General features: G+C 38.6%; 1 protein-coding gene across 11 annotated transcripts in view; it reads left to right on the top strand.

The window, feature by feature from the left end:
* Positions 1–24: 24 nt before the first annotated feature.
* Positions 25–25,688, top strand: part of marchf8 (membrane-associated ring finger (C3HC4) 8) — a 93,702-nt gene continuing 68,038 nt past the window's right edge. The window contains exon 1 of one of the 11 annotated variants that reach the window (XM_088635401.1): positions 25–196. The gene's annotated coding sequence lies outside the window, so the exon portion shown is untranslated. Of the gene's footprint in view, positions 376–8,059; positions 8,182–25,688 lie in introns of those variants that run through there. The other 10 variants (XM_088635403.1, XM_088635400.1, XM_088635399.1 and 7 more) reach the window with 10 other exon arrangements.

Genomic DNA, 25,688 nt, shown 5'->3' with positions numbered 1-25,688 from the left:
CTACAGTTTTCCTCAGCATCTGTCTCCTTAAATCGCTGCCAGAGATTTTTAACCCACCGAGCCCGTCTCCCAACGCGCATGACTTCTTTCCTTTCTGCTAACACGGAAGTTGGTGACGCACAATTTCATGGGGACTAGGAAATAAACAAAAACATCGCCATCGCGTATGTGACAAAAAAAATAAAATAAGGGGTGAGTGTGCAAATTTCGGGTTGATATAAAACATTTTATGGGGATGAATTGCATGCATGTCTACAGTCGCTGAGAGAAAACAGAATTCGCAATCCAGACGAAACCTGTGCCACCGACGAGCAGCGAAAAGATTTGCTCTTCCTTTGCTCCCCGGACGGCAGCTTTTGTAACGCGATAAAAGGGGTTAGTAGTCCTTATTTTTAAGATTTCAGCGACGTCGGTGTGAAGATGCGTAAAAGAAAAGGGGTGACAGTCTTCTTAAATGGGACGAACGAGATCTTTTAATAAGAGCTGTCACAAGATGCGGGCAGAGCTACCCTTGAATCAGGCTGAATGGGAAGACGGAGAAAAGCAGGGTTAAAGAGACTATAGTCTGAGTACCAGCTCATGGCAGTCGGTGCGGTGCTCCGTTTTTGAGAGAATGTATCAAATCGCTGTCTTATCATGAGTGCCGCCAGTATATTCTCAAAGTAATGGGAATGTATGAATGTTTTATGTCTGTGTAGTATCACATCATGAAGTCTTGGTTTATTGCATGAGAAATCACTGTTTCGCGTAATACCGGATACCGGTTTTTCTTGCTAATCCTTAAGAGCCACCTCCGTCCGGTATCACTGTAGTTGTATGTCTCCGATAAAGCACTGTGTGGAAGTTTTTTGTTAACTGCACAGAGTGATTGAGGTAGCTATTTGTATTGTTACCCCATTTTTTATGTTTGATTCGTCCAGTATTTAGTTATTGACGCCACGAAGCAGCGTGGTGATTTGCAGTAGCTCGATAATGTTTTTCGTGCCTGAAGCACACACCCATACACAGTGAAATAAATTGTTCAAAGGCTTTTTTAAAAAGCTATGTGGATATGCCTGTATAACATGTTCGAAACAGGGAGTGTATACTGTAAGAAAGGAACATAATTTTATTTAAAAAGTTATTGGAATATGCAGCTGTATGGAAGTACAATACCCATGTAATGTTTTAACCCACGTTACAAAGAAAAGTCGGTTTTATTGAAAATGTGTTCACTATTTACTTAACCTTCACAAACGGTTTATATACGTTATGTAATCTGAAAAATACCACTATCTACATTTGTGCTGACCTACAGTACAAACTGATATACAGTGCCTCCCAAATGTATTCAAACCCCGATTAAATTAGAACAATAAACAAAAAATAATGAAAATATATACAGATAGGCTAATGTTTCTAAAATGTTAGATATTAATGTTAATAGCATTGCTCACAGCAAAGTTAAATTTGTCATAATTGAAGTCCAGAAAAATGATATAATTATTTACACTGTATTTAGTATGTTTGTAAATTGTCCTCAGGCAACAGACACCTCCTGTAGTGGGCTGTGCGATTCTGGAGTCTCAGAGGTTAATTCATGGCATCCTTCAGACCCTTTGGTTACCATTAGTGAACTGCCATCCTGAATCTCAGGTTCAAATGGTCTTGAAGAACATTTATTTTGTGTGCGGTTTATCATTCTTTTGTTGCTTTGGACGTGTGCTTTGTACCAATGTCTTGCTAGAATGTCCATTTTTGGCCAAGCTGGAGCTTCTTGAAAGGAAGAATCAGGTGTCTGCCCAGAATGTCCCACTGTGTGTTGGAGTTCATGATTCTTCCTTTCTTGACACGAGTTCCAGGACCTGTAGATGTAAAACATAATAGTCTCCACCCCCCCAATATTGCATAGTGGGCAACATCCTAAAAGCCTGGTTTTCACTTCATCTGAGCATTGTACAACTATCGTTGAGCATTGTTTGGCAAGAGTAATTCACCAGTAGCCTTCAATTTATTATTAATGGACTCTACAGTAGAAACTGGTATATAATAAACTATAATAATATACTTTATTTTATATAGCGCCTTTAAAGGTGGCTTTTCAAAGCGCTTTACAGGATGACAATAACAATAAATAAGAAGAGTATAACAATAAATAAGGAGAATACACAAGATAAGACACAATTACAATATATAGAGGAGACCGTGGATGGTTGTACTAAGAAGAGCAGAGGGGTGAAGAATGGAACCAGTTAAGTAAAGGCTTTTCTGAAGAAGAGGGTTTTGAGTCTGGATTTGAAGGAGTTTAGAGAAGGTGACTCTCTGATATCCTTGGGCAAAGAGTTCCAGAGCTTGGGGGCATAACAGATGAAGGCCCTGTATATGAATATTATTTTATAGCCAAGCCCCAACCTGCAGAGATCAATGACCATTTGCCTGCAATATACTGTCTGAAGAGCTTTCTGATCTTAACCATGATGACGGTACTGAATGTCTTCAGTGTGCTGCCTCTTTTCATATCCCAAGGAACCTTCAGGTCCTCTGTATTGTTCTGAAGGCTTCCATTGCCTTCCAAAGAGCAGAATGTCATTGTATTTTGTTTTTCTTTAACGTTATTGAAAGGCATACCTTAAGGTTTGAGTCTTAATGTGCCTCGTATTGTTTTCTGGAATTTAGATCTTTTCTTGCTCTGTGCAATGCTGCTATGATTACAGTATGTTATTAGAAAGATTTAAGTGAGATGCATTATCCCATCCTAAACGCATTCTGCTAAATGCTATTTTTGTTCTTGTATCATTGGTGGTATGAATAAATCTGAAGGGCAGTGTATAATATAACATCAGTTTCCATAACCACAATAACAATCTAATTAGATTCACAAAAGAGAAACCCTATGAATGTGATACGCTGCAAAAAAGGTTAAAGTTGTTTAGGGGTGGTAGAAATATTTCAGAAGTAGTGCAATATCAATGGAACAGTAATAGCTACAACAAACCCTCTTCTAACCTCAGAGTCCAATTATCATACCAGAAATAACCAAAAAACACAGATTGTTTGAAAACTCCAGAACCAAGACAGCCGCGTTTAGAAGAGAGCAGTAGAAACACGGCTTCAGACGTGGCTTCGGTGCAAACTTCTCCTGAAGAGAAGTGCCGAACTGGAGTATGTGTACAGTAAACTGCCAAAATGTGAAGACAAGCCGGAGTTTTTAATAGTGTCTTGTAGTCTGGTATGGTAAGAATGGGGACCATTTGCAAAGACGAGAGTTTATATGGAGATGAAAAGGACAGATCTGCAGTGAAAGGGTCTCTGTACTGCCCCTGCCGCATCTTGGCAGTCGGGGTGTGGCATGGGGCTGCTTCAGGTCTTCAGGGATGGAGTACCTTGTGGAGGTTGAGAAGAATTTAAATGCAGCAAGCCCACTCATAGACATAGACTTCATCAGAGGAGTACAGCGACTACCCACTTCATCAGATCAGCGATCCTGAGGACACAACCAAGGCAGCATCCATAGCTCATTCTGCGTAAACCTGGAGTAGGGGAGTAGGGTGTGCTGCCTGTTCTCTTAGGACTTGATCTGCTGCCCTCACCCCTTTAAAGTCCTGCTGATGCCCCCGCAGGCTCAGTAGCAGATGGGGATCTGTCTTGGTAACCCGAGTGTCCGGACCAGTGATACATGTGTGGCTCAGCACGCATTGTAGGGTGAAGGACACCCTCCAGGGTCTCTCAGGGCACCAAAGCCGCACCGCACACAAGCAGGCAAACGTATTCGCTGAGCTGACACCTTTCAAGCGCCAGGGGTTTGGTGCTTTAGCTGGTTCCCACCAAATGAGCGCATGTTTCACGTGGGTACTTTTTGTTTAAAAATGACAATTGAACACACTGATCTTTTTTGTGTCTTACAGCTTCTTTGTAAAAGTGTTATTTTCATGTTTATGCTGCATTCCAGGTTTGGTATAGTTTGTTCAGGGTAATAAGTACTTTCATCTCTAAAAAGAGATCAGCTGAGCTATCTGAGTGAAGTACCTTGCTCAAGGGTACAAGAACAGAGGGCTCGATATCCCAGGTGGGGCGCCAACTCCAACGCTCATTGACTGTAGTAGGAAAGCTGTTTTCTTTTGTGTTTTTTTTAGTACAAATGACATTACACAACCATTCTTTTACAATACAAATTTGCAAATATACATCAAACAGGAGAATTTAGTCTATTCTTATCAGTTTCATTAGTATTTCATAATTATTTTACTCACTTCTAATCAGACTATATTCAAAATAGAGAAAAGATGGGTATGTTTTCATGATTAGGGAGAGGGAGAAAGGTATAGTATGGAAATGTATTCTAGTTTCAGTTATTGTGTATCTCAATATATTGCGGATGGATTATTTTTTTTAAGAAGGAGTTCCTTTTAGAGAATCCCCTCCTGGGAGCACATTCTTAGGTTATGCAATCTCCAGAGGATTTGGGTTGCTGGAACCTTTACACTAGCATTGGTGATTTAGCTCGGTAATGTTTTATTAAAACAGCACTCTGACTTACTGTCCAGTATCTTGAATGTATGGGTGAAGGGAAAACAACTGTTTAACCTGGCTGCTAAAGAAGACGAGTAGGGGATGCCTCGACAGAAGTCTTTCAAAGCTTAATAACCTGAAAGCCTCCAGAGATTAGGGCAGATCTGTTTTAGCAGTGCAATCTGAGGACAGCAGGCTTTCTCCTGAACTCACAAGATATTTGCAAAGGTGAGGTTTGAAAGTGAATTGAAGAGCACAGTTATGGAGCGAATCAGCCTTACTTTCTGCTTTGTGCTGTTCAGTGCAAGCTTGTCAGTGACTGTGAGAGTTCTTTGTAAAATCAGCAGAGAAGCTGGAAAACTCTTTAACATCAAAGTGAAAAATGCAAGCTAAGATGGCAGGGGTGGCAACACATCACATTTTGATTGTGTCACAGGTAGTGTTCTCTAGCTAGCAGCTTCCATATGTCTCTGTATCTCCTAAGAAATGGATGTTGAAATGTGTGCACAAATCTTTTTTTTTGTGTGTGTGGTGGTGATGGGAAGAGCCTTATGTGTGTTCAGCCCAGTGTGGTAACTAAAAATAGCACAGTTAGAGCCCAAGAAGATTACTCTGTATACTAAAACTCCTGATATCCAAACCAACAAAAATGTAACAATAAATTACTGTTTTTTTTCCTTTCCATTTTTGGTGCTTTAAGTACATTACTGTCTAACTATAATGTGTAATAGCAGAAATATATCACCATTAGTGTAACAAATTGCCACTTCTGAGTTTTACAATTTCCTTAGATTTCTGATAAATCTGATATCTGAATCTGATAAATTCAAGAGGCTTGTTTTATGCCTTAATACTTTCATATACTCAAGATGAACAACTAATTCCTTCGAATAATTGTATTCTGCTGCATTATTCACCTTCCAGATATAGAGTAATATTGAATTGCAGTATGTTTTGTGTTAATCAGTTTTTTTGGAGTCCCTTCATAAACAGGCTTTAGTTAAGTTGTTTGTTTAAAACTGATTTTTAGCTTAAACCACTGATTAAAATCCAAATTAGCCAAGTGTAAAGTCAATTCAGTTTAGCACGCTAATTGACAAAAATTGCTTTTCAGGCACTTCAGAATTTGAAGGAATGCGTTTCTGAACTGTGGCAAATTGACTTTTAATCTTTCATCAGAGATGCATTTTAAATCGGGTAATTGACATGGGAACCTATTGATCCAATCATGCAGCACTTTGAAACATAGTTTACTTTAATGCTGTATATTGTATAATTTATAAATGTTTCTTTTGAAAATTAAAATAGGCTTGCATTTGCAGTGAAAACAAATTAAATTAAGCAAGATTGCACACTATAAAAGTATTGGTTTGTCAAGCAAAAGCTATTTAAAAACAGAGAAAAACTGCCCTGCTATCCTCTGTATCAGGGGCTGGACAGTATTGCTAGTGTTTCGGACATTTCTGAAGGTATGTACAGCAGAGTAAATCATAAGAATTAACAGATGGGGGGGAGTAATGGCAGTTATCATTTATATTTTGCTTTCCTTTTTGTCTTTCAGTTCAGGTAGGTCTAAGCTAAAATGCTAACAGTATTGGCTTGGCTGCTAGCACTGAATTACCTGAATTACAGCACAGCAGTGCCTCTATGAGGTTCTAGGGTGTACAGGGATGTGTATTTCTTGAATTAAGTAATTATGACTCGATGATGCCTCAGTTTGGAACCAACAGCTGTAGAAAGCTTTTCTACAGCGGCTTCTGCACAGGGGGAGGAACAGGACCAGTAGGGGGTCACCTGCCAGACCCCTTTCATCGGCTGACACCCTGTCAGTCTGTCAGTTCCACCATGCCTTACGGGAGGGGTAGTCCTAGATGGACAAGCGGCTCACGAGTGTTGCTGTTATAAGCTGCTCCATGCACAGTAAGCTGTAGAAATCCCTCTGTTGCCAAAGGTCAGAAGGACCCAGGCTTGGCAAATGAACGCCCCACCATATCCTGGTGGTATTCTGGCACTTGTGAGGCTTGGGTCTGGGGGAATCGCAGTCACAGTCAGCTGGAGCACAGCCCAGGCTCAGACTCATGGTGCCTGGCCCACAGTGCTCAACCTGCACTTTAAGATGTCACTCAGGAAGAAAGATGTACTGCACACACAACTTCAAAAGTAAGTAATTAGCCTAAAGATTTTTAAAGATTTGTTTTCTTTTAGTTCCATGGCTATGGCCCCAGGGAGCAGAATGCATTTTCTTACTTTCTAACAATCCGTACATTTCCAAGCCAGGTCTAATTGAGGATGTTACCAGCAGAGGAAAGGAAGGAACCGGATTCAGATTATGCAAATAGAAATAGGCAGTCGTCTTTGAACATGAACCTCTTCATGGGAAAGTATACAATGTGTTCAATAGAAGTATGTATTTAAATGTAAGTAAAGCATTTCTTTCTTTGTTTACCAGTTATTAAACTGTAGTTTCTGTCGCTTTAATTTGTAATATCTGTGAAATAAATTACAGGTAATAAATTAGGTACAGTGTTCTACAACATAGATGAAACGTAACTGGCCCATTTTGGGGAAATTCTCTGTGTGACAGTCCTGATTATGGTAGTTTGTGCACATTTATTATTAACATTTTACCCTTCACAATCAATGATTAGGTCAGAAATTATACTAGCGATTTCATATAGTTTAATACTCTACATCAGGCATCGGTCTGGGTGACCACTGTGTCTTGTTTTTGATCTATCTGATTCTTAACCACCAGAGGCTGATTGATTGCAATTTTCTATCCTTGGCATGTATTAAAATTTGTGTTCAGCTCTTAAAAAGGTTGAGTGGGATTTATAATAGGTATCAACCCTGTACCAATTTTCTGAATTCCATATCTGCCCTCATTCAGATGTGCTGTTTGAAATGTAAGCAGCTGGACTTCCGCAGAAGGAAAAATCGCTTAATGTGGGAGTATCTGATACGTGTCTATTCATCATCTTTTGGCATAATGAGTTGGCATATTGTAGGACAGGGTTGCACAATCTTGGTCCTGCGTGATCCTGTGTCTGCTGGTTTTCATTTATGCCTAAATGGCTCTTATTTGTTAAACAATTGATGACGAACAGATCCAGTTAGGTACGCACTTCTGCAGTTTGTTGCATTAAGCCAACCTTTCAGGTATTTTCAACTTAGTACAAACCTTGTCGATCATTTGTATACAGTTGAACACAATGCTGTTTAGAAAAAGTAATGCAACCAGAAGTATTAAACTAAGAATTGCATCTGAAGTTGTAAAAGTGAGTTACTGTGAAACAAAATGGAAAAGCTTTTGGAAAAACTTTCATACGAAAAGCCCATTTCAAATTTAAAGATTTACCGAAGGAACCTAGGGTTTTAGATTGTACTGTAGACCCATAATGCCTAGAAATCAGGTTCAGGTTTTGTTCTGTGACCAAGATTAGCATACTCAAAACTGTCCTATTGTTTCAGAAGTATGTGAGGGATCCACTTCATCCACCCGTGAACTGTATCATTAACATGCTGCCATTCTGTAAGGTCCTGGAGTTGAACCAGGAGCTTACAGTAACACCCCTACTCTTATGAGCAGGTCCATGGGTTAACCAAGTAGTCAGGACATCGACGCAGTCAGTGGACAGTGTGTCTCTGGTTGCCATGCTGGGACATTGGATTTTAAGAATTGCTTGTTCAGAGGTAAGGGTTCCGCCTACTTTTCTACCAGCAGCAGCCTGGTTTTTACATAGAGGCATCTTATCACAGTAGTACCTAGGCCCAACAGTTCTGAAGAGATCAAGTAAGAAGTTTTTATGGTTCAATCAAATAATCAAATGAATCTGTCCATGATTTACAAAACTGTGGCTTGGCATGTTTTCTTTGTGACTTTACTTCTACCATGTTCAGCATTATACAAGAAAAGATCACAAAGGATTCTTTTGCTTATCATTTAAGCCAAGACTTCTTGCTTTAGCATGCTTGTTGGATGCTCCCGCTTCCTCCTATAGGCCAAAGATGTCCTGTCTAGGTTAATTGGCGTCCCTGCATTGTCCCCAGGGTGTGCAGGCCCATTGTTAGATTATTCTTCATTTCATGTAATCTGCTGTATTGAATTAAGCAGCAATTGAAAACGGAGGCAGTTTGTGGATCTATAGGCAACTGGGGACTGTGGCCTCCAGGGGATTCCTATTACACAGCCAACCGCGCGTTGTGCTATTAGATACAGTATGTATGTATGGAGCTGACTTCGATTTGTATTTGTTCCCTTTAATACACCTGTGTGTTGTGGAGCACCTTTCTCCAGGGTATGCCATCTTTAACCCCACCTGGGATTAGAGCTCACTGTCTTCCTGTTATGAGTCTGATACACTGCCTGATGCCAGAGCTGTGTTCAGAGCAGTTTCTCTGAACCCTGCTGTTGGGGATGTGAACAGTCTCCCTGAACACCGGTGTTGAGGATGTGCTGTGGCCCGTGAGGCTACTTTGAGGTCCCACTTTAAGCCCAATAGAAAAAACAAAATAAACTAATCTATTAACGTTGCTCACATAGATGTTTATTTTATGATACGTGTTTATTATCAATTACATTTTTTTTTCCTACAAAATAACTGTGGATATTTGATTTTTCAAAACATGGTAAAAATGAGTCCACTGGGCTGTCTTCTAGATGAAATTTAATTAAATGTCAAAGTACCTCTGAGGTGAACTGGTACCTGTGTGCTGAACGGGTTAGGGAGCACAGTAAGTTTAAAAGTCTCTAAAAGTGTTAGCGTATAATCCACCCTGAAGCCATCCAAAGGTGCAATACAAAAAAAAATGCCTTCTCTTAGCTTTGTAAGTAATCTTTATCCAAGAATATTTCTGGGATACCAAGTCTTGATTACTGACTTCAGGAAGTAAAAGATTTTAATACTTTATACATTATCAGCATTATGAAATTGTCAATAAACATCCATATGATTTACTGGTAGGAATATGTGCAGGAGTATTCTTACGTAAACCTATGTAGCATTCCAATCAATGCTTTAGTCCTGCACTCTTTAAAACTATTTAGTGATCATAGATTTTTTATTTATGGGCTCTGTAACCTGTATGATGAAAGGTACAATGTCGCATTGGTTGTCATGGAGCAAATGCTAAACGAGGACATGGTTAACTCTGCGTCATGTCCGTGAGAGCCAGAGTGAGTAATCTGTGGAGGTAAGCCAAGAACATTGATTAGAATGGTTTGGATCTTAGCTGGCTTTTCATTCTTTTCATTTCTTTCAAAATGTGATTTTGATTGAATGTGCTCTGTTGCCCTTCAATGAAAGGTCTTCCCTTCTGTGTCTGATCTGGCCTCTGATTAGCTAAAACAGTGTCAATGTGATCAATGTTGTAGCAGAACGTTCTTACAACACTGCCCCTTATGCAATGCTGAATCCTTTTCCATTATTTTCTGAAAGTTGACAAAGTCATTTGATATTGCAGTTCTATTCCATAGGCTGACCTTGGTTGTTAGATTAGCAGCCAATCCCAAAATAGAAGAGGTTGCAAACTCCTTGGAAGCAGCAATGAAATTAATAGATGTTTATACAAAATTCAAGACTGGGCCAACAACATTCAAGAAAAAATCTACACTAAAAAGAAGAGACGGGCACGCATAGATTGAAGAAGCTACCTATGGGTAGCTTTTCACAGACCCAGTGCCACGCTTCTGTAGAAAATGTGGGGAAGCAAAATCAATGTAATCATTATTGTTAAAAGCATAGAACTTAGGAAAGCTGGGTCTGGTTTGTAAAACAGATGGGTAAGACCTCATGTAAAGCAATGTGCACTTTTTTAGTTGTGACCTTACAAAAGATAAACTCTGCAATTGTAAGGGGGGCATGGTGCATACAATATGGTGTATTTACAAGGTTCTTGAAAAAGCACCCTATAAAAAGTAACTCTCATATTACATGCAGTAGGAATTTGGGGAAATACACAATTTTGAATTGAACTGGTAAATGGATAAAGAATACAGATAAAGAGTGAATGCTAAAAGTGTGTTGATTTAATTAGTGGGGTACCACATATAAGGGGTATCTGTATAAGGGACACAGTTCTTCCTAATTTATATCAATGACCTAGATTTAGTACAGTTGGTAAGCTCATCTAGTTTGCAGATGATACCACAATAGGAAGATTTACAGTTGAATTAGAAGAAGCACATGAAATTCTGAACATTTTAGGTAAAAATCAAGATTGGGTAAAAATATGGTAGATTATGTTTGATGTAGGTGGGCGCAGAATATTGTGTCCAGCTAGCAAAAACAAACTACGGATAAAAATTGGAAATGCCTTGATAAATTCAGTTGCCTTATAAGAAAGCCTTGCGTGTTGATGTTGACACTATATCTTCCAGACAATGCGGAGAAGCTCTAAAAAAAGCAAACAAAATATTAGACTATACAGTTTAAAGCACAGAATTTAAATCAAGGGATGTTGTGTCAGACTTGTACAATGTAGTAGTAAGACTTCATTTAGACTACTGTGTACTTTTTGGGTCAAAACGGTATAAGTAAGGTATGGCTATTCTAGAATCTGTCAAAGAAGAGTAACCATCTTTCTTCAAGGAGTGTCCTGCTCACTGGTTAAAAGTTCGAACCTTTTATTCTTGAATCAGGTTCCCTCAGTCTTCTCTATTCAAGTATTCAAACTCTTCAAAGGCCTTTGACAACCGGCATTTTAAAAATTCTTAACAAGATCTTTGAATTTGTTAGCTACTACCACATGCCATCCGCTCATCTAGAAAATCTTATGTTTTTGTAAATCTGCTCATAGAAGAATGACTAGGTTCATTCTCATGCTCAAAGAAATGTTGTCAATCAACCTGAATCTCTTTATTTAGGAGAAGAGAAGACTACAAGGGCTTCATACTCCTGCTGGAATTCTGCAGATTTTTATTCAGCCAAGTACAGACCGAAACAGAACTGGTGTGGGAAGTTTCTATTGAATCTGTTAGAAATAAGCAGCAATAAGTGAATGAGTCTAATATCTTGAATATTGTGAATAAGATCAATCATCTATGATCACCACAAACATATGGAGCAACTATTTATAAAAATATAAAATGCAGTAGCTTATGTTTCCAATTAATGAACACCTGTGACCAGTTTATTTTTCCAACAAGGGCATTTTTGCTGTAATTAATCAGTGGACCTTTAATGCAAGTGTAGGGTTAGGTCTGTCGGTTGTTTTATTGTTCATTCTGCAAATACATTACTTTAAATATGAATGTTTTTAATTTTCTACATGTACATCTTATTTTACTTTTTAACAAGATATGTTAGTTAAAAAATCAAGTTTTTGCTATCAACTTCAGTCAGTTTAAGTCCTGATTCGAATGCCATTTTTTCTCTATGCAGGAATTGAACTGAGAACAGTAGACAGAAATTCACCAGTCAAGAGGACGTTATTTAAATGTGTTAAATATCCTGAAAGGTTTTAAGTGTGGATCCAGATGATTCATTCCAGATCAATGAGTTAACGCAGATCCCAGGACCCACTTGGAAGCAAAAGGAATGGGCTTTTAAAATTAACAACAGGTATCGCTTATTTGCACAGCAGGTTTGTGGAACCTGATCTTTCAGGAAAGGTTGTATGCAATCCTCCTCAATTACCTACTAGCAATGTACTGTAACTGTTATTGTTAACACAACAATTAAATTGGGAAGAATGGCCACCTCTTGTTTCTAATAATCTTTGGGATAAGTAATGCTTTTATCCCTAAGGATCACAAAGCACTTACATATGGGAATCAGCCCACCACAGTGAAGCACAGAAACCACTCTGCACCAGCAGCCTCACTACACAGCAGATCAGGTGAATAAATTGCTCCACGTTTGTAGTTTATAGTCTTGCGATCTTGAAGACGTTGGAAATGGGTGGATTGAATTATCCCCTCTTGTACTTGTCTTTTTGGGTTCTATGGATTATAACATCAGTAGCAGAAGACAGAAAAGCCTGTGCTGTTTCTGAAATGTAGGGATGTCATACTGCAGCAGAGGAATTAAAACCAGTCCAATTCATGAAAAACGTCTGCACTTTTCAGGTTCCTAAGTAAAATGTTTTGTACGGATGGGTTTCTTTCGTAAAAGCCTCTGATTGTTTTTTCCTCTTGATCATTCACAGTTGCTGTTTGCGCCGTCTTGTTTATATCAGCTAGAGTGGTTAATGAATTGACTTCTCAAAGCAGATTACCAGGGTTTGCAGAGGAAAAACAAATGAGTGTTGCATAGCCCTGTTGGGCTACCTTTGTCTTGTCTTATCACCATTTTACCCACCTGCACTGATTTTAAGGGAAAAAGATGCTTTTCAGAGCTGTGTATTTTTTATATAGTGTAAAAAAGGCAAATCCATTTTTCTGTATTTGGAGAGTACAAGCAGAGAGACTGACCTGGTGAACAACAACTTTTCTACTTACAAATTGAAAATGCAGTTAGCCACATTAGGATGCCCAATGAGACTAGTGGATAATAGACCTACTCCAGCCTTAAATCATCATTTATTGTGTTATGACAACAAAGCCTATAGACATGGGAAGTTTCACACAGGGAAACAAAACAATAGATGCCCTTTGTGCTATCTTTCTCATGTTTGTGTTGAGCTGATTATCAGTTTCAGGCATTCCTGAAGCTTGCTAGTACGTCAGGCTCCACAGCATGGTCTTGAATAGTTTCTCAGTCTTTCCAAATCTGGTGGAATTTTTTTTCTTTGAAGGTGTGTTTCTGACTGGAGCATTTTTTGTTTTGTATGGCATACTGTATATAGTATGTGCTTTCACATTGACTTCTGTAAGAAATCTTAAAGGGGAACTGCTGTCCCAGTGTTTCAGACCAGTTATTAAATCTTGATTCACCAATTACTTGCCTGTATTGCAAAATTTTACAAATTCTGAATTAAGTACAAAATCATGAATTTTTTAAGTACATGAAGTACAGTATGGTTGCTGTGTTGTTGTAAACCGCTGCTCTCGGCACGGGCAAGAGAAAGAGTTAGCGAGAATCGTGATGTGAGGCGGCCCTTCCTGCTCACTAGTCACTGAAATGTGATGTACAAGCAAAGTGCAGGTTGTGCAGCAGACATTTCACCACAGAAATGTTCCAGTGTAATCTAAATGCAGAGTTAACACTTAAGTAGTATTTATCTGTAAACCTCTCGAAGTTTACAGTAGATCAATATTTGTATAAAAGAGATGTATTCACAAGCCTGATTGTTTACAATGTAATAGGGCTGCATCACATCACTGGAAGTGTTGTTGCCTCATTCTGAATCGTAGACAATGATGGCAATATGATGCGGTGCATAACTGGAAATTTAGTCCATTTTGTGATGCATGTTGAAGGTTTTACACATTACTGTGTATATTTTACTTTCATTGTGGTTTGAAATGCACTCATCAAAGCCGACTCTTTCTAACCCTTAATATATGCCGTTATATTTATATTTTGGGCAGCTCCCTTTAAGGATTCTTGCAGTCTGCCATAACACTGTATGTTCTAAGAGAACAATTGTCATTGGCTACTCAAATATACATTTCAGGCAGTCCTTGAGCTGAAAATTAAGATGAAATTAAGCTCAAACTGTGAATCTTATTTATGAAGTACATGAATTCAGATTTTTGTTTAAAGGGTTTTTTTTTTTTCCATTTAACTGGAGTGTGAGAGCTAAGGCTTATGTTTTTCACCACAACATTTTTTTAAAAGAAAAAACAAAACAGGTTTTATGCTATTGTTATACTGTGGTTATTATGTATTTAAATTGTCACAGGGTTCAGCTTTACAGTTAATTTTAATAGTTTAACAAATAAGCAATTAGTAGATCTCATTAAACAATATGGGCACATCGCTGTGTTGTGTTTTTCATGTTGATAGTTATTTAATTAGTGGTAGAACAATGTACTATAGGACCATTGAAAAGATTACACTTCGGAGAGGCCATATAGCTTGTTTGGCTCCTGTGGAGCTCAAAGATTCACATTTTTCTTAAGTCCTAGTGAGTCAGCTTCCATAATGTGAATAACTCCTTTATTGGAACCGGCCACAACTCCTTTGTGTGCTATACTTTTTTAAAATAATCTTGAGAATACATGTGGAAAATAACTGCAAACATATTCAGGACTGAAACTGTTAGGTGACAGGTTACTTCTTCACATGAAGGATTTAAGGGGTGAATACTTGAGTCATAATGTTTAATGAATATTCAAGCAGACACTAAGTCTGTTACTGTTTTTCTCTTTGTCAGCTGTGCTGACTTTTTCTTCTCTATTGGAAAATGCTATATGCTAATTACTGTACATAGTCAGTCTTATCACTACACTAGACATGCTTGTGTTGTGCCAAGGTGAACTAGAGCTCACTGCCCTCTATCTCCTTGGAAACCAGGCACATCTGCACAAAGGGTCGAACACCTTCCAGGACTGTTCAGACACACTCGGGCAGATTGCTCCAACTACCTGCCTCCAACCAACGGGTGCTAATTCCATCAAGTATATGTAGACCCTAATTTGCCACAGATCCGGTGCTCTGTCATTTAGGTAACTTCAATATCAGGAAGTGCTCTCAACATGACTAACCTGTGTCTCAGAAGAAGAGTCCTACCTGAAAGAGTCCCCTTCTGTCCCGACCCTGCTGTGCCTGTCTGCACCCTTTTGCTTTTTCCGAGTAGCGGACCACTGGCACATTCCCGAACTTCCAGCCTGTAATCCCGCAAACCGGCTCAAGCGCCCTTCCTGGATCAGGATTGAAGGCGTGTTCACCTTCTTCCACAGATCAGACCGGTCCACAATCACTCTCCGTCCTACCTTGGCAATGTCCATCAGTCCTCATCAGTCTTCAAGCCTTCACTGGGCTCAGCTACTGGATTCATCAGCCTGTTGGCAAGGTGTTTACCACATCATAACAGCCAGTTAGCGAAGCATTATTAGATTTTTTTTTTCTTTCAAAAGTCCCCCTTTAAGGGTCAGTATTGAAACTACCAATAACACATTTTATGGAATTTGTTCTGTTAAATTTGAAGTTCCTGAATTAACTTTCATGGGTCTGATTTCTAATGGAACATAATTACTAGTGTTGAGAGATAAATGGATTTGTGCACATTACACCTAAGGTTGTTTTTGGAGAATGGCACTGTGAAAATATAAGCCAGTGTTTATGAAACCTTAATGAGCAGTAATTTGGAGTTGCGCAAATCCTTAGGGAAAAGGAAAATTAAGTCAATTAACGCTGCCAGCTCTGGATCCTGTACATCCTTTTCATTCCTAACACTTCTTCCCTTCTTTGCTGGTTACAGGGCGATTCAGTAAAAATAACATGGCCTGCTTTCATATTTCCATTCAACAAGCTAACTTTACTGGTCGATCACATGTTTTTGGGTGGAACTAAAAGTTCCTGTAAAGTAGTTTTCTGCACACAATATCAGTGGTAGTATGTCATTCTGAAACGTAACTGGTGAGGACCCCAGCCACTGAAACCTGTCTTCCTGTACTTTGTGTAACAATTCTTTAGTTTCTCTTACCCATTTCATAACCAGGTAGCAATGTGGAGTAGTGGTTAGGGCTCTGGACTTAATCAGAGGGTTGTGGATTAAAATACCACATGGAGAATAGCTGTTGTTCCCTGGAGAAGAGTAGTTTATCTAGAGAGCTCCGATAATCCCAGCTGTGTAAATATGTACCAAAATCTGTATATCAAAAAAACAACTCTGTAAGTCACTTTGGATAAAGGCATGAGACAAGTAAATGTTATACTGATTGCTGCTTTTGATTTTTAAATTTTTTATTATTGTACCTTTTTTACGGTCCTGTACATATGAAGAACTACGAATACAGAACATTAGCCTTCCTCCAAAATAAGGAGAGAAATGTATTGTTTGTCCTTTCTTAGTTGTTTACCATATCCCTGGGAGATTTTGTTTTACTTTTCTCAAGTCCTTGGAGTGCTGGTTGCTTTGACATTAACGCAAACAACAAAGTCATTGCTAGAGATTAGTCAAAATGATGCCTTGAAATCCTAGGATTTATCCAAATGATAATCTTGGGTTTATTAATTCTCCTTTTTTTAAAAAAAGTTTGATGTGACTGAAAAAACTAAATTATTTTATTAACTCTCAGAAGTGTTGACTTTCAATATGTAAAATTCCCTGACAAAATACCAGTTTGCAGCCTTAGCAATTAGCAAGTGGTACTAATAATTTGCAGATTACACATCTTTAATTTGTTACATTTCAAAGAAATTGAAAAATGTCAGAATTTAAAAAAACGAATGCACCAAGTGTTGGTTTTAGCAGCAATTTGTTTGGACACAACTGATTCATTTACATTATCCTTCATCTAAATCTGACAATCGCTGACTTAATGAAACCAGTTTAACAGCTTCTCTCAGCTGCTGGTGCTTTAAAGAGACATGGAAAACCTACAGATCGACATACCCTCCAGGAACAGGATTGAACTGCCTTGACTTAGATCATACACAGTCTCCGCATGATGTGCATAGCGAGAAGAAAAATCAGAGAAAAAATACCTTTGTGTGCCAATTTTGAATTCTTCTTTTATTCAGTATCACAGGAAAGATCCCAACTGGTGAAAGGAGGTTAGTGAGGAGTTCTTGAAACTGATTGGATTAAGATGAATCCCTGATTTAGGGGGGGTTAAGGTTGGCTGTACAGGAACTAAAGCATTGTAATCTGCAGAGTGCTAAAGCAGAGAATGAACACTTTATAAAACATCATAAAAGTGGGTCACCAAAATATTTAATCAGTACAATTTATTGCTATTGCATTTTCCATTATGTACAACAGCTCCTTACCTTGCTTCAGGAAATGTAATTACAGTCAACAAAACAGAATGCGGTAGGAGACCTGTGTGTCTTGACTTACAAGAAAAGGTTCTCCAAAGTCGTTTCTCTTTCCTGGGGGTTGCTTTCAGTTTAACCAGTACTACTAGTTACAGTACTGTTGTGAAACGGAACCAAATGAGCACAGTTCGTTGAGTGTGTCCTCTCCCTGGTGGCCTTGTGGAAGAGTGTTCCCATCTCACTGCTCTGGGAATGGGTGGCCCGGTGGCACAGCTGTTCCCACTGCTGCCTCACACATTCTGGGCTCCAGCTCCGATTGTGTGTGGCTCTAGCCTGTCCTCCACGTGTCTGTGTGGGTTTGCTCCGGCTGCTCCGCTGTTCTTCTACAGACCAAAGACCATGCTGTCCATCTTAGTTTTGTGTCTCCAGATTGTTGTAATGAGAATGTGAACAGAGATAATTCAACAGTCTGGTGTGACATTGTGAGCATACAGTACGTAATGGTACTGTAATTACTAAAGACTAATACTTGTACAGTAGTTTTCTAATAGTTGGAATTGGGCAAAATCCTTTTCCATAGCTATCCAAAGGCGTTCCTTATGAAGATCTCCCTTTTCAATTTGTGACGTCTATAGTACGGAATGTCTTTTGTGATCTGCTGGATTTGTGTATCCTGCCGTTATCACACAGCATGATTTCCCTCTTTGGAATGGCCTTTTTCATGCAGTGCCTGGCAATGATTTGGCCCCAGTGATCAGTCACCTATTCCTTGTGTAAGTAAAACAATGGCACAACAAGTAATGCCGCACCCTTGACTAGCTGAAATCCCCTCTGTAATCCCTAATACACCTCTGGCATCAACAGCTACATTTACTTATAAAACAGAAACTCTAATTACAATCAGTTGACTGAGTTATGTTTTGGAAAGTACCAAATGGAAGAAATGCTGGCATCACATTTGGCAGTAGCACAGTAAGGTGCTGGGACTGATAATGTGTTACAGATTATTCAGTGCACTGATGCCCCTCCTTGAGAATAGATATTCGTCATCTAAATAACACTCGATTAACTTCCTCTTCATGTAGCTCTAATACTTTCTCTTTCTTTTTTAGCTCCACAGTTAGGATGAAATGCTGAATCCCTTGATTAGAACCAGTAACTATCTCTGTCATCCCCTATGTCGGTGGTCCTGTAGCTTGTTTAAATCAAGCCTGTACAGTTAAATCGCGTTTTTGTTTCCATGAGAGTACTGCTCTCACCACTGTCACAATAAATCAAAAGAAAAGTAGTCCTTCATGCAGAAATCATCACAATTTAACAGGCAACTCCTGACTATCGGTTTTCTCTCTGAATACAGATTGTGTCATTTTGAACGACAGGCTGAGATGTGCACCTGCCCTCTGTCCATGAGTTCCACCTCTCACCCTCATGGCTATCGTATGGTTTACTATAAAACTTTTAAAACTTCTTTTTCCTGTAGGATGGAAAAGCCCTCCTTATGTTACCCTGAGGACCTTTGGCAAGACTTTTTGTGTGCGTGTGCTTTTCAGAAGCCACTTTCCTTCTGATTTCTAATATCCGATCGGACTCCGACCCAATTCCCTGCTTTGTCAATTCAGGATCAGTAAAGAGGAGTGGAGTCACCCCAGCCCCACCCAGCTGTATTTTTATTTGTGTTCTGGTGCAGAGCACTGGCACAGCTTTAACACTTACATTCTTTATTGAGTTGACTTCCTTGAGTTAAATTCATTTACATCCAAGGGTACTCTGTCTGTCTGGGGCCTAAGATTAGTTTTGGTCAACAGAACTTTTTCTACACTCCAAACTGACTTTTTTTTTTCTTGATGAGCCACTGGGAGTTTCCATTTGTGAGTTCTTCAGGAATGTATATAAAACTTTCACTGGAGTTAAAATGAGGACGACACATCTTCTGTGCCACCTGATTTCTTTCATCATCCTTTTAGTTAAAAACTGTTATCTGGCAGTCTCAGTGGTTCTCGCAAAGCCCTGTGCAGTCTGGACAGATGCCAGAGCTGAATTAGTGGGATCTCTACCAAAATTTCTGTAAGAAACTACAAAAAAAAAAAGGAAGATCCCAAAAACACAGAGTCAGGGCCTCGGTTTTACGTCTCATCAGAAGGACGGCGCCTTTTTACAGTATAGTGTCCCCCTCACTATACTGGGGCATTAGGACCCACACAGACTGGAGGGTGAGCGCCCCCTGCTGGCCCCACTAACAACTCTTCCAGCAGCAACCTTAGTTTTTCCCAGGAGGTCTCTCATCCAGGTACTGATCAGGCTCACACCTGCTGCAGTGGGTTGCAGGGTGATATGGCTGCTGGCTAAAAAGTATTATTTCAAAAATACCTAGAAGAAATACAGGAGAATTTGACTGTCATACTATGCACATGGTAAGTCTCTTTGCAAGATAATGTACTGGGCTGGACTGGATGAATGGTGCTTTCTGATCTATAACCTTTTTTCTGTTCTCTAGCTGACCCTGCATATTTTAAGTCACAGGACTCCACCTTTGGATAATGTTATAGAAGTACTTTTGCTATCCCTGGGAGTTTACACAGAATCTATTAGTTTTATAGAAAGGCTTGCACAATGCAGTAAAACAAATTTTACAGGTATCACTCTCTGTACAGGTACTGAAGTACACGAATATCCTCTTTAGCTTTGAATAAAAAAGCCTTGTTTCTTTTATGAACTCAGAACTGGAAAGAAGTGAAAGCCTGCCTTTTTGCATATTTATGTATTGGAAATGTCCTACCAGCTTATTTTTAGAGTTATACAGAAGTAATTATCACCTCTGAATTAATACCATAAATCTGTGAATCACATTTCAGCACTGTTTTTACAAATGGTAACAGCTGGAGGTTATTCTTAGGGATTATAATTGAACAGTTTAAAAGAACAGGTAATTGTGTGCAATCCGATTTCTCTAGTAATAGTATGTAATGCATACCTGGGATTTACTTCTCAATTGTGATTTGAGAACAAATGAAATACACTTTTGTGCACTTTAAAGCACACTGCCAGAAAGTTTTTTTTTCTGCTTGTACTTTGAGCTTTTTTCAGCTATAACCTTGCTTAGAAAGTTGTAATTGATGCAATTATGGCATTTTAGGTTGTGAAAAAGCTAGATGTTTTGACATTCTGCAGAATTAAGTTTAGAAATTACAAACTTAATTTTTCGCCTTGGCAGTCCACTGCTTTTTCACTCTACTTTTGTGAAGACCTGGAACATTCACATTAACATGATCAAGCACTTAAAGATTGTACTGACCAAAAAAAGATTTAATGGAGTATATCCACTGGATCTGCATTTTGGAATGAAACCTGTACAATGAGGGAGTTGCTGTACACCTACATTTAGTCAACCAATCTGAGAAAGTGACGATACCTGTTGACCACAATGCAGTGGTGCATCTAAAGAGCAACAGCAATCAATAAACACAGTACCAGGACCACTTCATAAAGTTGAAAAAACGCTGAGATTCAGGAGCCTCATTACAGTTTATCAGTGAAGATATCCTATATCACCATAACTTGTAATAACATATTCAAGACTTAGATTCTCTCAATTCTCCTCTTCAGTCCAGTACAGAATATTAGGAGACGCTGGTATTGCCTAATATCAAGAGGGAGTGCAAAACTGCAGTATGTGCCTTACATTGCATTTTATATTGTTGTCAAACTCATGACGGTGAATTTGGATGTTGTTTGCATAATGATTAACACTCTGACACTAATTGTCTAATGTCCACATTTGGTTTAGTTCTTACCATTTTGTTTTGTGCAGCACGTGCGTCAAGCTAACAGCTTGTTATTTTATTGCCGTCATGTACAGTACAATGTATTGCAATCCCTTTTTCAATTACTAGAACATTCTTCAAGACATTTTGGCACGGAGCAGAGAACAGATTTCTATTGCGGTTCATATAGCAACAGCTGACCACCTGAGATTGGAGGAGAGGAAAACAAGAACTCCCAGTGGGAACAAATAAACCTCTGGGTGGGGGGGGGGTGTAGAGTAATGATTTTGATATTTTTGATTTTTATTGTCAGTGTAAAGTGGCCTTCCCTGTTGAAGGTCACCCCTGTTTCAATGAGGGTTCCTCAAAGGCCTTGTGAAGTCTTTATTAATGTGTATCTCTGTTTACTACAGGATAATAAAATACACAGCATTATCACAATTCTGTACATTACAGTGTGATCATGAATACTTAATCTAAACACCAATATTATACATTTGTATTTAATTTTAGCCCAGAAGTATTACTGTCAAAAGCAACTGTTTGAAATGTACCCCAGCTGGGAATCCCTGATTTAGAAGATAAAAATCTGTTTTCCATTATCGCTTTCTAATATCTAATTTCTAATTTAGGTTCTCTCTACTTGATTTCTAATTCCTAGATTGAGTATAGCTTGTATACAGTCACAAATGAGTTTATATCATCTCCTTACTTGTCACAACATCAGATTCTGCTTGGTTTTGTTGATCTTGCTGTCAGGGTTGTGGAAGTGAGGTCTGAAAGCACTAAAGTGAAAGAAGACAATCCGTCTGTCTCCAAGGAGATACTGTAACCAAACCATGATTCTGTAATGAGTCCACAGTGGCCCCTCTTAATCTTAGAAGGATAAGAAAGCAAATAAATCTGTAGAACATCTCTGGTCTCCAATTTGCATCTTCTTTTTCTTTTTTCATTTTGAAAAAATGTTTACAAAAATGGATAAACACTAAGAATACATACCCGGAATAAAAAGGGAAGAATTGTTTTTTGTCTTGCATCCTTTGAGGAATTGAATTTTTTTTAAAGCTGTGTGCAAACAGTCACTACAACAGCTCCTGCTTCCTGTCTCACCTGTGTTCTGACCTAGTGCAGATCTTGGGTTCCTCTGAGTAACAAATACAACCTCACTTTGCACTGAGGTGAAGACAGCCATTTTGATTCCCTTTTGTTTCTGTTTGGAAGATTAAAACAGACAAGCTACAATAGTGATGGAAGAAATCTGTAGTCCAGTTTCACCCAAAAACAGAAAGCACTGTTGTATGCCAGTAGATCTTAAATTTCAAACAGCATAGAGAAAAGAACACCACTGTCTGACCTTAAACCAAGCACACTGTTGCTAGGTAACTGAAACATCTTTAAAAAGTCTGCTCATAAAATAAGACCTTGGATATTGCATAGGCTGCTTACAACATTAAGAAGCAAATGTTTAAAAAATTTGAAATCACTAAGAAAAAAAACCCAAAATGTATGTAAGAAAATAAAGTCTAAATGGCAATGAATGTTAACTGCAGAATACTTAATGTTGATTCAGCCTTAAATCTTTCAACATTTTAGCTCCTTAATTAAGCTTTCAAAGATAGTGGTCCTAACTTGTTGTCTTTTCAAGATGAATTTAGTGTTGTGGTATATGAATGAAAAGCAAGATAAAATCTGTTACTAATCTGTATACTATTATAAACGTTTAACCAAGCCATCAAGGATGTGTGAACCTAGATATTTAATATGCTTGATGTGTTTTGTAAAACAAGGGACTTTCCTTTTGGCAGAAAATGGAACAACATCTTTCAGCTTTTTGATTCTTACACAATGTATTTCTAGATACTGTAGGTACTGTGGATTTAGGACATTTTGGAAATGGAGTAGGTGAAGCCATACCTTGAAGCTTTACATATTCTCACCGAGCCTTTTAAGTTTCTAGAGTGTTCAGGTGGTATGACCAGCATGCTTCTGACAGTCTGTAATTGTATCAAATTGTCAACAGCTCATTAGAAATGAATAGGAAAAGAGAGAGGCTTTAGTAGGGTCAATGAGTAATGTCATGTAACTGATTTACAATAGACATTGGTTGCAAAAATAACTTGGGATTGTCAGGAATTGTTTCACAGTATGTCAGAAAAGCATTCGACTGTGACTTAGTTTCGTAGTTCCTGTTTATTGTATTCAGTCTTGCATACTGAAGCTACTCTGTGATGTGCAGTTTTCAAAGAAATATGAAGGGATGCATTTATGCTTTCAAGGTACTCGTCCTAAATGGGAACCCCATGAGTGATGTTCAGTAGTTATTTAATAGTGTATTTTCCGAACACTTTGCCTTCTATGAAAAATGCTTCTTGTTGTTGCTTATGGCACTGTAGTTGTGACTGGAACAGATATCCATCACTGGGCCACCACAGAACATAGAGAACATTTTCATGTACATAATGAATCCCCTACACTTTGCTAAAGCACCTCATACCTGTTGAGAGGCCATCTCTCCCAGTGAGATGGTGAAGCTTGGATTGCTCATCAGTCCTTCACTGGGCAACTCATGACAACCGTGATGCAGAGCTCTGATTAACATGGTCTGGGATTCTGGGGACAAGACCCTTCTGTGCCATTCTGTGAGTGTATCAAAGTAGCATGACTGTTTCATTCTGTATTAATACTGAAGAACATAAAAACTGTTCTTTAACAAAAACATTTTTTTAATTTACTTAAGTATTATTATATGCAGGTGTGGCCTGTTTTTTTTTTTCTAGTCCGTTTTCTAGTCTTGATTGAAATAAACACAACGGAATAGCCAGCGAAATGCACTGCATGTGTTTTTTATATATATATAAGTGTGTAGAATACGTCTTCTTATGATTATGTTTTTTTTGGTTAATATCTTTCTATTAAATCTGTGCTTCAAAATAATTTAACTTATTGGGGTTGTAATATAATGTAGCACTATCATTCCAGCTATTTATGAAGAACGTGTTGTCAAAATAACTGCTGCAATTATTGCTATTAGTCCTTGAATTTGCTTTTGCTCATCCCGGGAAAACTGTAAGAATGTGTAGTAAGTATCACTTTGCTGTACAGCACAGTTATAGTTGTGGATTACAGGACTTAAAATCTATGCTTACCATGCTTCAATCACACCAGATTCTGCAGACAGCAACTCATCTCTGATTTTCTGAATCGGATTAAGTCAGACTAGAAGGAAGCAGGAAATGTCGTTGCTTAGACCAAATTCTCCTGCCTTAAATCCTGACTGAAAAATGGGTGTTGATATGACCATTAATACTTTTTCAGACCATACAATACATCGATTGACATGCTATGTCTATATTAAACTGTGAAAATGCTCAAACAATGTGTTTTCAAACATGAGACCTAAGTTTTGATTGCGAGAAAAACAGGAGTAACAACCAATATTTTGTTATCAATGATCATGTACAGCTTGTGTTCCTGTGTGGTCAACATGATACATACTCACTGCAGCGAGCTTCGATCTTTCTTTTTTTTAGCATTAATTTGCATTTTTCTAATGCATCTTTTAAAATGTCCAAAACTGATGCAATGTTTAATCTTGAATACGTCTGCAAATAGGGTTGGTATGGAGGCCCAGCGGTTAGTGTGGGGCCCTGGGTCAGTTCCTCGGGTGCTCTCCCTGTGTTCACATGGGCTTCCTCCCACATTCCGAATCCCTGGCGTGAGTGTGTGCCTGGGGTCCCGTCCAGGATGTGCCCCTGAATTGGAAAAGTAGGGATTGAAAATGATGTGATGTCTGCAAACACAGTGGTCCTTGCGTTTCATTTTTCATAGGCTTCATGTTAAAAAAAAAAAGTTTTTCAGATGTCATTAGTTCACAAAATCAGGTGACAGTCGGGCACACCAAAGGAAATGAGTCTGCAGAGCTGAGCCACTTAGCAGAATAGGGAAGTGGGGAAACATGAATTACTACTACAAAGTCTTTCGGTGATTGAAGGGGTAAAGATCAGGATTTACAGAAAACCTGGTTTGCAAGGTTCACTCTTTCTCGCATTGTGCTTCACAGTGATAAGGAGAAGTTGACTCAGCTGTGGTGTAGATTTATGGTTCCAAGGATTAAGGGTGCAAAAGGGCAGTGAGTTATGTTGTACAGTAACAAAACAATCTATTGTGCAAGCAGAAGTAAAGCCTTTTTTAGGAAAATTCTTAGGAGAGTTCCTTCTTTTATTATTTATTTTCTGATTTGGTATTTTTTAAATTGTGTTCTGTGTAGAAAGCTTTCAGTTGGGATTCTGCAGTCTGACATAGAATTGCTGAAATCTGTCTTTGATTTTTATTAATAATCTGTCTTTGCACTCTGCATCTTAAAATGTTAGTACATTGGTTCTTTTTACAAGTTTCACTTTTTGTGATATCCTGAATTATGTCTTCTTTCCAGTTGTCCTTTCTGAGATTTACTGCTGTGTTCTCAGTCTTGATTTGGATTTAAAGCCTTGTGGGGTTTTCGATTCTTACATTGCATGCTCTAAGCTGTGCTTGTTAAAGCCCTAAGTGTGAAGAGATATAACAGAGGGATGTAATTTGAGAGACTGTCGAATTCACAAGGCAGTCTTTTCATAACCTTTGTAGACTGCCT

The sequence above is a fragment of the Lepisosteus platostomus genome, chromosome 6, assembly GCF_059453375.1.
Source record: "Lepisosteus platostomus isolate fLepPlt1 chromosome 6, fLepPlt1.hap1, whole genome shotgun sequence".
In the NCBI taxonomy this organism is placed as follows: domain Eukaryota; kingdom Metazoa; phylum Chordata; class Actinopteri; order Semionotiformes; family Lepisosteidae; genus Lepisosteus; species Lepisosteus platostomus.
Note: the sequence above shows the minus strand (reverse complement) of the source record. Positions and strands in the feature narration are given on the sequence as shown.